Source organism: Ambystoma mexicanum, chromosome 11 (assembly GCF_040938575.1).
Source record: "Ambystoma mexicanum isolate Mex_15411 chromosome 11, UKY_AmexF1_1, whole genome shotgun sequence".
In the NCBI taxonomy this organism is placed as follows: domain Eukaryota; kingdom Metazoa; phylum Chordata; class Amphibia; order Caudata; family Ambystomatidae; genus Ambystoma; species Ambystoma mexicanum.
The window spans coordinates 1,179,683,208-1,179,695,414 of record NC_090934.1 but is presented as its reverse complement, the minus strand read 5'-3'; the positions used below and the strand labels follow the sequence as shown (position 1 = coordinate 1,179,695,414).

Here is a 12,207-nt window from a genome sequence, read left to right as displayed (position 1 = left end):
GCAGAGGGCGAGGAGGAAGAACTGTGTTCACTCCTCTGCCTGCCTTTTTACCTCTCGCTTCCCCCCACTCACTCCTCCATCTGCCTCCCACTATGTCACACTAACTTTCCACCTGACCCCCATTTCAAATAGGTCACTTCATTCCAACTAGGCCCAGTGAAAAGGACAAGACGTTGGGTTCTTTATGCATTTTTTCCAAAGACAAAATGCCGCGCTGCGCCCATTTGCAAGTCCACAAAGCTAGCACAGTCCTAAGACGGTTTTTCATTTAAGCACTGTAGTACACCTGCCAAAAGGGCAGTCAAGCATTCCAGGACCAACTGCAGACCTAGCTGGAGGACGGGAGTGTGTGGAGCAAGCTCCAACTCCATCTCCCTGTTCCAGAAATCCGTGGCCGGCAGTTATAGGAAGCGTGGAATGCAATCACATGAAAAGTAAAAACCCATTTCAGGCATGTCAGAAGTGGGATTCGAACCCACGCCTCCAGAGGAGACTGCGACCTGAACGCAGCGCCTTAGACCACTCGGCCATCCTGACTCTGCCTTAGGCGCTCGCCTGAATCGGCTTAGAGGCTATGTTGGCAAGTCTTTGACCACACTTAAATCCTCTTGGATTTCCTAAAATGTCTCCACAGTCTGCCAGGAATATACTCTCGCGCATCCCACCCACCCCTCCTAACCCACCACCCTCCCCATCCATTTTAAAAATGTCACTTCATTCCCACTAGGCCCAGTTAAAAGGACAACACATTGGGTTCTTTATGCATTTTTTCCAAAGGCAAAATGTCGCGGTGCGCCCGTTTGCATGTCCACAAGGCCGGCCCAGTCCAAAGATGGTTTTTCACTGGAGTTCACTTTCCCAAAAAAGAAGCGAGGAAATACAGGAAGCACTGGAAATCAACCATGAGGCCTGCAGTGCGTGCTCCAACTCCATCTCCCTGTTCCAGAAAGCCTTGGCCAGCAGTTATAGGACGCCTGGAATGTTACAATCAAATGAAAAGAAAAAATCTGTTACAGACATGTCAGAGGTGGGATTCGAACCCACTGCGACCTGAACGCAGCGCCTTAGACCACTCGGCCATCCTGACTCTGCCATTTGCATCCCTCAGATGCGGCTTAGAGGCAATGTTGGAAAGTCTCAAAGACCACCCGCCTAAAATCCTCTCCTATTGCATTAAAGTCTCCCAATTCCTCCCAAAAGAATAATCACAGGCAGGGCAGCACTCATACAACGACTACTGGCACAGACGTGCAGGGTTCAATCCCTATGTACAGCAGCTACTTGTCACAAGCACACATGAGTCTTTCATGTTTCTGCAGAACGGTGCTGCCTGCCACCTGTTAACAGACACAAGCAACTACACCTCAGGAAATAGGAAGGCAGGAGGCGGGCTGGTTTATGCAAATAAAAGCATGCACTGTGTCCAACCCTTCAGGAGGTTCAGGCAGTGTGCTAGAGCCTTCTTGGTCACAAGAGGTTGGGCACTAGTCCCGGGGAGCCTGTTTAGGCTGAAAGGACTGTGTATGGGCCGGCCTGATCTCCCTGTACTCCTGCACAGGACTCACTCTAAATGACAGGGCTAGAGAGTTCTGCCAGCAAAGCCTATATACAATGGCCGTTCGTGGCCGTTTGGGCAGGCAGGTGGTTGGTTGGGCAGAGGGCGAGGAGGAAGAACTGTGTTCACTCCTCTGCCTGCCTTTTTACCTCTCGCTTCCCCCCACTCACTCCTCCATCTGCCTCCCACTATGTCACACTAACTTTCCACCTGACCCCCATTTCAAATAGGTCACTTCATTCCAACTAGGCCCAGTGAAAAGGACAAGACGTTGGGTTCTTTATGCATTTTTTCCAAAGACAAAATGCCGCGCTGCGCCCATTTGCAAGTCCACAAAGCTAGCACAGTCCTAAGACGGTTTTTCATTTAAGCACTGTAGTACACCTGCCAAAAGGGCAGTCAAGCATTCCAGGACCAACTGCAGACCTAGCTGGAGGACGGGAGTGTGTGGAGCAAGCTCCAACTCCATCTCCCTGTTCCAGAAATCCGTGGCCGGCAGTTATAGGAAGCGTGGAATGCAATCACATGAAAAGTAAAAACCCATTTCAGGCATGTCAGAAGTGGGATTCGAACCCACGCCTCCAGAGGAGACTGCGACCTGAACGCAGCGCCTTAGACCACTCGGCCATCCTGACTCTGCCTTAGGCGCTCGCCTGAATCGGCTTAGAGGCTATGTTGGCAAGTCTTTGACCACACTTAAATCCTCTTGGATTTCCTAAAATGTCTCCACAGTCTGCCAGGAATATACTCTCGCGCATCCCACCCACCCCTCCTAACCCACCACCCTCCCCATCCATTTTAAAAATGTCACTTCATTCCCACTAGGCCCAGTTAAAAGGACAACACATTGGGTTCTTTATGCATTTTTTCCAAAGGCAAAATGTCGCGGTGCGCCCGTTTGCATGTCCACAAGGCCGGCCCAGTCCAAAGATGGTTTTTCACTGGAGTTCACTTTCCCAAAAAAGAAGCGAGGAAATACAGGAAGCACTGGAAATCAACCATGAGGCCTGCAGTGCGTGCTCCAACTCCATCTCCCTGTTCCAGAAAGCCTTGGCCAGCAGTTATAGGACGCCTGGAATGTTACAATCAAATGAAAAGAAAAAATCTGTTACAGACATGTCAGAGGTGGGATTCGAACCCACTGCGACCTGAACGCAGCGCCTTAGACCACTCGGCCATCCTGACTCTGCCATTTGCATCCCTCAGATGCGGCTTAGAGGCAATGTTGGAAAGTCTCAAAGACCACCCGCCTAAAATCCTCTCCTATTGCATTAAAGTCTCCCAATTCCTCCCAAAAGAATAATCACAGGCAGGGCAGCACTCATACAACGACTACTGGCACAGACGTGCAGGGTTCAATCCCTATGTACAGCAGCTACTTGTCACAAGCACACATGAGTCTTTCATGTTTCTGCAGAACGGTGCTGCCTGCCACCTGTTAACAGACACAAGCAACTACACCTCAGGAAATAGGAAGGCAGGAGGCGGGCTGGTTTATGCAAATAAAAGCATGCACTGTGTCCAACCCTTCAGGAGGTTCAGGCAGTGTGCTAGAGCCTTCTTGGTCACAAGAGGTTGGGCACTAGTCCCGGGGAGCCTGTTTAGGCTGAAAGGACTGTGTATGGGCCGGCCTGATCTCCCTGTACTCCTGCACAGGACTCTCTCTAAATGACAGGGCTAGAGAGTTCTGCCAGCAAAGCCTATATACAATGGCCGTTCGTGGCCGTTTGGGCAGGCAGGTGGTTGGTTGGGCAGAGGGCGAGGAGGAAGAACTGTGTTCACTCCTCTGCCTGCCTTTTTACCTCTCGCTTCCCCCCACTCACTCCTCCATCTGCCTCCCACTATGTCACACTAACTTTCCTCCTGACCTCCATTTCAAATAGGTCACTTCATTCCAACTAGGCCCAGTGAAAAGGACAAGACGTTGGGTTCTTTATGCATTTTTTCCAAAGACAAAATGCCGCGCTGCGCCCATTTGCAAGTCCACAAAGCTAGCACAGTCCTAAGACGGTTTTTCATTTAAGCACTGTAGTACACCTGCCAAAAGGGCAGTGAAGCATTCCAGGACGAACTGCAGACCTAGCTGGAGGACGGGAGTGTGTGGAGCAAGCTCCAACTCCATCTCCCTCTTCCAGAAGTCCGAGGCCGGCAGTTATAGGAAGCGTGGAATGCAATCACATGAAAAGTAAAAACCCGTTTCAGGCATGTCAGAAGTGGGATTCGAACCCAGACCTGAACGCAGCACCTTAGATCACTCGGCCATCCTGACTCTGCCTTAGGCGCTTGCCTGAATCGGCTTAGAGGCTATGTTGGCAAGTCTTTGACCACACTTAAATCCTCTTGGATTTCCTAAAATGTCTCCACAGTCTGCCAGGAATATACTCTTGCGCATCCCACCCACCCCTCCTAACCCACCACCCTCCCCATCCATTTTAAAAATGTCACTTCATTCCCACTAGGCCCAGTTAAAAGGACAACACATTGGGTTCTTTATGCATTTTTTCCAAAGGCAAAATGTCGCGGTGCGCCCGTTTGCATGTCCACAAGGCCGGCCCAGTCCAAAGATGGTTTTTCACTGGAGTTCACTTTCCCAAAAAAGAAGCGAGGAAATACAGGAAGCACTGGAAATCAACCATGAGGCCTGCAGTGCGTGCTCCAACTCCATCTCCCTGTTCCAGAAAGCCTTGGCCAGCAGTTATAGGACGCCTGGAATGTTACAATCAAATGAAAAGAAAAATTCTGTTACAGACATGTCAGAAGTGGGATTCGAACCCACGCCTCCAGAGGAGACTGCGACCTGAACGCAGCGCCTTAGACCACTCGGCCATCCTGACTCTGCCATTTGCACCCCTCAGATGCGGCTTAGAGGCAATGTTGGAAAGTCTCAAAGACCACCCGCCTAAAATCCTTTCCTATTGCATTAAAGTCTCCCAATTCCTCCCAAAAGAATAATCACAGGCAGGGCAGCACTCATACAACGACTACTGGCACAGACGTGCAGGGTTCAATCCCTATGTACAGCAGCTACTTGTCACAAGCACACATGAGTCTTTCATGTTTCTGCAGAACGGTGCTGCCTGCCACCTGTTAACAGACACAAGCAACTACACCTCAGGAAATAGGAAGGCAGGAGGCGGGCTGGTTTATGCAAATAAAAGCATGCACTGTGTCCAACCCTTCAGGAGGTTCAGGCAGTGTGCTAGAGCCTTCTTGGTCACAAGAGGTTGGGCACTAGTCCCGGGGAGCCTGTTTAGGCTGAAAGGACTGTGTATGGGCCGGCCTGATCTCCCTGTACTCCTGCACAGGACTCACTCTAAATGATAGGGCTAAAGAGTTCTGCCAGCAAAGCCTATATACAATGGCCGTTCGGGGCCGTTTGGGCAGACAGGTGGTTGGTTGGGCAGAGGGCGAGGAGGAAGAACTGTGTTCACTCCTCTGCCTGCCTTTTTACCTCTCGCTTCCCCCCACTCACTCCTCCATCTGCCTCCCACTATGTCACACTAACTTTCCTCCTGACCTCCATTTCAAATAGGTCACTTCATTCCAACTAGGCCCAGTGAAAAGGACAAGACGTTGGGTTCTTTATGCATTTTTTCCAAAGACAAAATGCTGCGCTGCGCCCATTTGCAAGTCCACAAAGCTAGCACAGTCCTAAGACGGTTTTTCATTTAAGCACTGTAGTACACCTGCCAAAAGGGCAGTGAAGCATTCCAGGACGAACTGCAGACCTAGCTGGAGGACGGGAGTGTGTGGAGCAAGCTCCAACTCCATCTCCCTGTTCCAGAAGTCCGTGGCCGGCAGTTATAGGAAGCGTGGAATGCAATCACATGAAAAGTAAAAACCCGTTTCAGGCATGTCAGAAGTGGGATTCGAACCCAGACCTGAACGCAGCACCTTAGACCACTCGGCCATCCTGACTCTGCCTTAGGCGCTCGCCTGAATCGGCTTAGAGGCTATGTTGGCAAGTCTTTGACCACACTTAAATCCTCTTGGATTTCCTAAAATGTCTCCACAGTCTGCCAGGAATATACTCTCGCGCATCCCACCCACCCCTCCTAACCCACCACCCTCCCCATCCATTTTAAAAATGTCACTTCATTCCCACTAGGCCCAGTTAAAAGGACAACACATTGGGTTCTTTATGCATTTTTTCCAAAGGCAAAATGTCGCGGTGCGCCCGTTTGCATGTCCACAAGGCCGGCCCAGTCCAAAGATGGTTTTTCACTGGAGTTCACTTTCCCAAAAAAGAAGCGAGGAAATACAGGAAGCACTGGAAATCAACCATGAGGCCTGCAGTGCGTGCTCCAACTCCATCTCCCTGTTCCAGAAAGCCTTGGCCAGCAGTTATAGGACGCCTGGAATGTTACAATCAAATGAAAAGAAAAATTCTGTTACAGACATGTCAGAAGTGGGATTCGAACCCACGCTTCCAGAGGAGACTGCGACCTGAACGCAGCGCCTTAGACCACTCGGCCATCCTGACTCTGCCATTTGCACCCCTCAGATGCGGCTTAGAGGCAATGTTGGAAAGTCTCAAAGACCACCCGCCTAAAATCCTCTCCTATTGCATTAAAGTCTCCCAATTCCTCCCAAAAGAATAATCACAGGCAGGGCAGCACTCATACAACGACTACTGGCACAGACGTGCAGGGTTCAATCCCTATGTACAGCAGCTACTTGTCACAAGCACACATGAGTCTTTCATGTTTCTGCAGAACGGTGCTGCCTGCCACCTGTTAACAGACACAAGCAACTACACCTCAGGAAATAGGAAGGCAGGAGGCGGGCTGGTTTATGCAAATAAAAGCATGCACTGTGTCCAACCCTTCAGGAGGTTCAGGCAGTGTGCTAGAGCCTTCTTGGTCACAAGAGGTTGGGCACTAGTCCCGGGGAGCCTGTTTAGGCTGAAAGGACTGTGTATGGGCCGGCCTGATCTCCCTGTACTCCTGCACAGGACTCACTCTAAATGACAGGGCTAAAGAGTTCTGCCAGCAAAGCCTATATACAATGGCCGTTCGTGGCCGTTTGGGCAGGCAGGTGGTTGGTTGGGCAGAGGGCGAGGAGGAAGAACTGTGTTCACTCCTCTGCCTGCCTTTTTACCTCTCGCTTCCCCCCACTCACTCCTCCATCTGCCTCCCACTATGTCACACTAACTTTCCACCTGACCCCCATTTCAAATAGGTCACTTCATTCCAACTAGGCCCAGTGAAAAGGACAAGACGTTGGGTTCTTTATGCATTTTTTCCAAAGACAAAATGCCGCGCTGCGCCCATTTGCAAGTCCACAAAGCTAGCACAGTCCTAAGACGGTTTTTCATTTAAGCACTGTAGTACACCTGCCAAAAGGGCAGTGAAGCATTCCAGGACGAACTGCAGACCTAGCTGGAGGACGGGAGTGTGTGGAGCAAGCTCCAACTCCATCTCCCTGTTCCAGAAGTCTGTGGCCGGCAGTTATAGGAAGCGTGGAATGCAATCACATGAAAAGTAAAAACCCGTTTCAGGCATGTCAGAAGTGGGATTCGAACCCAGACCTGAACGCAGCACCTTAGACCACTCGGCCATCCTGACTCTGCCTTAGGCGCTTGCCTGAATCGGCTTAGAGGCTATGTTGGCAAGTCTTTGACCACACTTAAATCCTCTTGGATTTCCTAAAATGTCTCCACAGTCTTCCAGGAATATACTCTCGCGCATCCCACCCACCCCTCCTAACCCACCACCCTCCCCATCCATTTTAAAAATGTCACTTCATTCCCACTAGGCACAGTTAAAAGGACAACACATTGGGTTCTTTATGCATTTTTTCCAAAGGCAAAATGTCGCGGTGCGCCCGTTTGCATGTCCACAAGGCCGGCCCAGTCCAAAGATGGTTTTTCACTGGAGTTCACTTTCCCAAAAAAGAAGCGAGGAAATACAGGAAGCACTGGAAATCAACCATGAGGCCTGCAGTGCGTGCTCCAACTCCATCTCCCTGTTCCAGAAAGCCTTGGCCAGCAGTTATAGGACGCCTGGAATGTTACAATCAAATGAAAAGAAAAATTCTGTTACAGACATGTCAGAAGTGGGATTCGAACCCACGCCTCCAGAGGAGACTGCGACCTGAACGCAGCGTCTTAGACCACTCGGCCATCCTGACTCTGCCATTTGCACCCCTCAGATGCGGCTTAGAGGCAATGTTGGAAAGTCTCAAAGACCACCCGCCTAAAATCCTCTCCTATTGCATTAAAGTCTCCCAATTCCTCCCAAAAGAATAATCACAGGCAGGGCAGCACTCATACAATGACTACTGGCACAGACGTGCAGGGTTCAATCCCTATGTACAGCAGCTACTTGTCACAAGCACACATGAGTCTTTCATGTTTCTGCAGAACGGTGCTGCCTGCCACCTGTTAACAGACACAAGCAACTACACCTCAGGAAATAGGAAGGCAGGAGGCGGGCTGGTTTATGCAAATAAAAGCATGCACTGTGTCCAACCCTTCAGGAGGTTCAGGCAGTGTGCTAGAGCCTTCTTGGTCACAAGAGGTTGGGCACTAGTCCCGGGGAGCCTGTTTAGGCTGAAAGGACTGTGTATGGGCCGGCCTGATCTCCCTGTACTCCTGCACAGGACTCACTCTAAATGACAGGGCTAAAGAGTTCTGCCAGCAAAGCCTATATACAATGGCCGTTCGTGGCCGTTTGGGCAGGCAGGTGGTTGGTTGGGCAGAGGGCAAGGAGGAAGAACTGTGTTCACTCCTCTGCCTGCCTTTTTACCTCTCGCTTCCCCCCACTCACTCCTCCATCTGCCTCCCACTATGTCACACTAACTTTCCTCCTGACCTCCATTTCAAATAGGTCACTTCATTCCAACTAGGCCCAGTGAAAAGGACAAGACGTTGGGTTCTTTATGCATTTTTTCCAAAGACAAAATGCCGCGCTGCGCCCATTTGCAAGTCCACAAAGCTAGCACAGTCCTAAGACGGTTTTTCATTTAAGCACTGTAGTACACCTGCCAAAAGGGCAGTGAAGCATTCCAGGACGAACTGCAGACCTAGCTGGAGGACGGGAGTGTGTGGAGCAAGCTCCAACTCCATCTCCCTGTTCCAGAAGTCCGAGGCCGGCAGTTATAGGAAGCGTGGAATGCAATCACATGAAAAGTAAAAACCTGTTTCAGGCATGTCAGAAGTGGGATTCGAACCCAGACCTGAACGCAGCACCTTAGATCACTCGGCCATCCTGACTCTGCCTTAGGCGCTTGCCTGAATCGGCTTAGAGGCTATGTTGGCAAGTCTTTGACCACACTTAAATCCTCTTGGATTTCCTAAAATGTCTCCACAGTCTGCCAGGAATATACTCTTGCGCATCCCACCCACCCCTCCTAACCCACCACCCTCCCCATCCATTTTAAAAATGTCACTTCATTCCCACTAGGCCCAGTTAAAAGGACAACACATTGGGTTCTTTATGCATTTTTTCCAAAGGCAAAATGTCGCGGTGCGCCCGTTTGCATGTCCACAAGGCCGGCCCAGTCCAAAGATGGTTTTTCACTGGAGTTCACTTTCCCAAAAAAGAAGCGAGGAAATACAGGAAGCACTGGAAATCAACCATGAGGCCTGCAGTGCGTGCTCCAACTCCATCTCCCTGTTCCAGAAAGCCTTGGCCAGCAGTTATAGGACGCCTGGAATGTTACAATCAAATGAAAAGAAAAATTCTGTTACAGACATGTCAGAAGTGGGATTCGAACCCACGCCTCCAGAGGAGACTGCGACCTGAACGCAGCGCCTTAGACCACTCGGCCATCCTGACTCTGCCATTTGCACCCCTCAGATGCGGCTTAGAGGCAATGTTGGAAAGTCTCAAAGACCACCCGCCTAAAATCCTCTCCTATTGCATTAAAGTCTCCCAATTCCTCCCAAAAGAATAATCACAGGCAGGGCAGCACTCATACAACGACTACTGGCACAGACGTGCAGGGTTCAATCCCTATGTACAGCAGCTACTTGTCACAAGCACACATGAGTCTTTCATGTTTCTGCAGAACGGTGCTGCCTGCCACCTGTTAACAGACACAAGCAACTACACCTCAGGAAATAGGAAGGCAGGAGGCGGGCTGGTTTATGCAAATAAAAGCATGCACTGTGTCCAACCCTTCAGGAGGTTCAGGCAGTGTGCTAGAGCCTTCTTGGTCACAAGAGGTTGGGCACTAGTCCCGGGGAGCCTGTTTAGGCTGAAAGGACTGTGTATGGGCCGGCCTGATCTCCCTGTACTCCTGCACAGGACTCACTCTAAATGATAGGGCTAAAGAGTTCTGCCAGCAAAGCCTATATACAATGGCCGTTCGGGGCCGTTTGGGCAGACAGGTGGTTGGTTGGGCAGAGGGCGAGGAGGAAGAACTGTGTTCACTCCTCTGCCTGCCTTTTTACCTCTCGCTTCCCCCCACTCACTCCTCCATCTGCCTCCCACTATGTCACACTAACTTTCCACCTGACCCCCATTTCAAATAGGTCACTTCATTCCAACTAGGCCCAGTGAAAAGGACAAGACGTTGGGTTCTTTATGCATTTTTTCCAAAGACAAAATGCCGCGCTGCGCCCATTTGCAAGTCCACAAAGCTAGCACAGTCCTAAGACGGTTTTTCATTTAAGCACTGTAGTACACCTGCCAAAAGGGCAGTCAAGCATTCCAGGACCAACTGCAGACCTAGCTGGAGGACGGGAGTGTGTGGAGCAAGCTCCAACTCCATCTCCCTGTTCCAGAAATCCGTGGCCGGCAGTTATAGGAAGCGTGGAATGCAATCACATGAAAAGTAAAAACCCATTTCAGGCATGTCAGAAGTGGGATTCGAACCCACGCCTCCAGAGGAGACTGCGACCTGAACGCAGCGCCTTAGACCACTCGGCCATCCTGACTCTGCCTTAGGCGCTCGCCTGAATCGGCTTAGAGGCTATGTTGGCAAGTCTTTGACCACACTTAAATCCTCTTGGATTTCCTAAAATGTCTCCACAGTCTGCCAGGAATATACTCTCGCGCATCCCACCCACCCCTCCTAACCCACCACCCTCCCCATCCATTTTAAAAATGTCACTTCATTCCCACTAGGCCCAGTTAAAAGGACAACACATTGGGTTCTTTATGCATTTTTTCCAAAGGCAAAATGTCGCGGTGCGCCCGTTTGCATGTCCACAAGGCCGGCCCAGTCCAAAGATGGTTTTTCACTGGAGTTCACTTTCCCAAAAAAGAAGCGAGGAAATACAGGAAGCACTGGAAATCAACCATGAGGCCTGCAGTGCGTGCTCCAACTCCATCTCCCTGTTCCAGAAAGCCTTGGCCAGCAGTTATAGGACGCCTGGAATGTTACAATCAAATGAAAAGAAAAAATCTGTTACAGACATGTCAGAGGTGGGATTCGAACCCACTGCGACCTGAACGCAGCGCCTTAGACCACTCGGCCATCCTGACTCTGCCGTTTGCACCCCTCAGATGCGGCTTAGAGGCAATGTTGGAAAGTCTCAAAGACCACCCGCCTAAAATCCTCTCCTATTGCATTAAAGTCTCCAAATTCCTCCCAAAAGAATAATCACAGGCAGGGCAGCACTCATACAACGACTACTGGCACAGACGTGCAGGGTTCAATCCCTATGTACAGCAGCTACTTGTCACAAGCACACATGAGTCTTTCATGTTTCTGCAGAACGGTGCTGCCTGCCACCTGTTAACAGACACGAGCAACTACACCTCAGGAAATAGGAAGGCAGGAGGCGGGCTGGTTTATGCAAATAAAAGCATGCACTGTGTCCAACCCTTCAGGAGGTTCAGGCAGTGTGCTAGAGCCTTCTTGGTCACAAGAGGTTGGGCACTAGTGCCGGGGAGCCTGTTTAGGCTGAAAGGACTGTGTATGGGCCGGCCTGATCTCCCTGTACTCCTGCACAGGACTCACTCTAAATTACAGGGCTAAAGAGTTCTGCCAGCAAAGCCTATATACAATGGCCGTTCGTGGCCGTTCGGGGCCGTTTGGGCAGGCAGGTGGTTGGTTGGGCAGAGGGCGAGGAGGAAGAACTGTGTTCACTCCTCTGCCTGCCTTTTTACCTCTCGCTTCCCCCCACTCACTCCTCCATCTGCCTCCCACTATGTCACACTAACTTTCCACCTGACCCCCATTTCAAATAGGTCACTTCATTCCAACTAGGCCCAGTGAAAAGGACAAGACGTTGGGTTCTTTATGCATTTTTTCCAAAGACAAAATGCCGCGCTGCGCCCATTTGCAAGTCCACAAAGCTAGCACAGTCCTAAGACGGTTTTTCATTTAAGCACTGTAGTACACCTGCCAAAAGGGCAGTCAAGCATTCCAGGACCAACTGCAGACCTAGCTGGAGGACGGGAGTGTGTGGAGCAAGCTCCAACTCCATCTCCCTGTTCCAGAAATCCGTGGCCGGCAGTTATAGGAAGCGTGGAATGCAATCACATGAAAAGTAAAAACCCATTTCAGGCATGTCAGAAGTGGGATTCGAACCCACGCCTCCAGAGGAGACTGCGACCTGAACGCAGCGCCTTAGACCACTCGGCCATCCTGACTCTGCCTTAGGCGCTCGCCTGAATCGGCTTAGAGGCTATGTTGGCAAGTCTTTGACCACACTTAAATCCTCTTGGATTTCCTAAAATGTCTCCACAGTCTGCCAG

The 12,207-nt window shown here is 50.6% G+C and overlaps 8 non-coding genes across 8 annotated transcripts; all 8 read right to left on the bottom strand.

Annotated features, from left to right (window-relative positions):
* Positions 1 to 454: 454 nt before the first annotated feature.
* On the bottom strand, positions 455 to 537 carry TRNAL-CAG (transfer RNA leucine (anticodon CAG)). Its single transcript has one exon. It is a non-coding gene; the product is annotated as a tRNA-Leu (tRNA).
* A 1,570-nt stretch (positions 538 to 2,107) lies between these two features.
* TRNAL-CAG (transfer RNA leucine (anticodon CAG)) lies at positions 2,108 to 2,190 on the bottom strand. The gene has a single exon. It is a non-coding gene; the product is annotated as a tRNA-Leu (tRNA).
* Positions 2,191 to 4,306: 2,116 nt separating this feature from the next.
* On the bottom strand, positions 4,307 to 4,389 carry TRNAL-CAG (transfer RNA leucine (anticodon CAG)). Its single transcript has one exon. It is a non-coding gene; the product is annotated as a tRNA-Leu (tRNA).
* A 1,566-nt stretch (positions 4,390 to 5,955) lies between these two features.
* Positions 5,956 to 6,038, bottom strand: TRNAL-CAG (transfer RNA leucine (anticodon CAG)). The gene has a single exon. It is a non-coding gene; the product is annotated as a tRNA-Leu (tRNA).
* A 1,566-nt stretch (positions 6,039 to 7,604) lies between these two features.
* Positions 7,605 to 7,687, bottom strand: TRNAL-CAG (transfer RNA leucine (anticodon CAG)). The gene has a single exon. It is a non-coding gene; the product is annotated as a tRNA-Leu (tRNA).
* A 1,566-nt stretch (positions 7,688 to 9,253) lies between these two features.
* TRNAL-CAG (transfer RNA leucine (anticodon CAG)) lies at positions 9,254 to 9,336 on the bottom strand. Its single transcript has one exon. It is a non-coding gene; the product is annotated as a tRNA-Leu (tRNA).
* Positions 9,337 to 10,356: 1,020 nt separating this feature from the next.
* Positions 10,357 to 10,439, bottom strand: TRNAL-CAG (transfer RNA leucine (anticodon CAG)). The gene has a single exon. It is a non-coding gene; the product is annotated as a tRNA-Leu (tRNA).
* A 1,580-nt stretch (positions 10,440 to 12,019) lies between these two features.
* TRNAL-CAG (transfer RNA leucine (anticodon CAG)) lies at positions 12,020 to 12,102 on the bottom strand. Its single transcript has one exon. It is a non-coding gene; the product is annotated as a tRNA-Leu (tRNA).
* Positions 12,103 to 12,207: the final 105 nt, after the last annotated feature.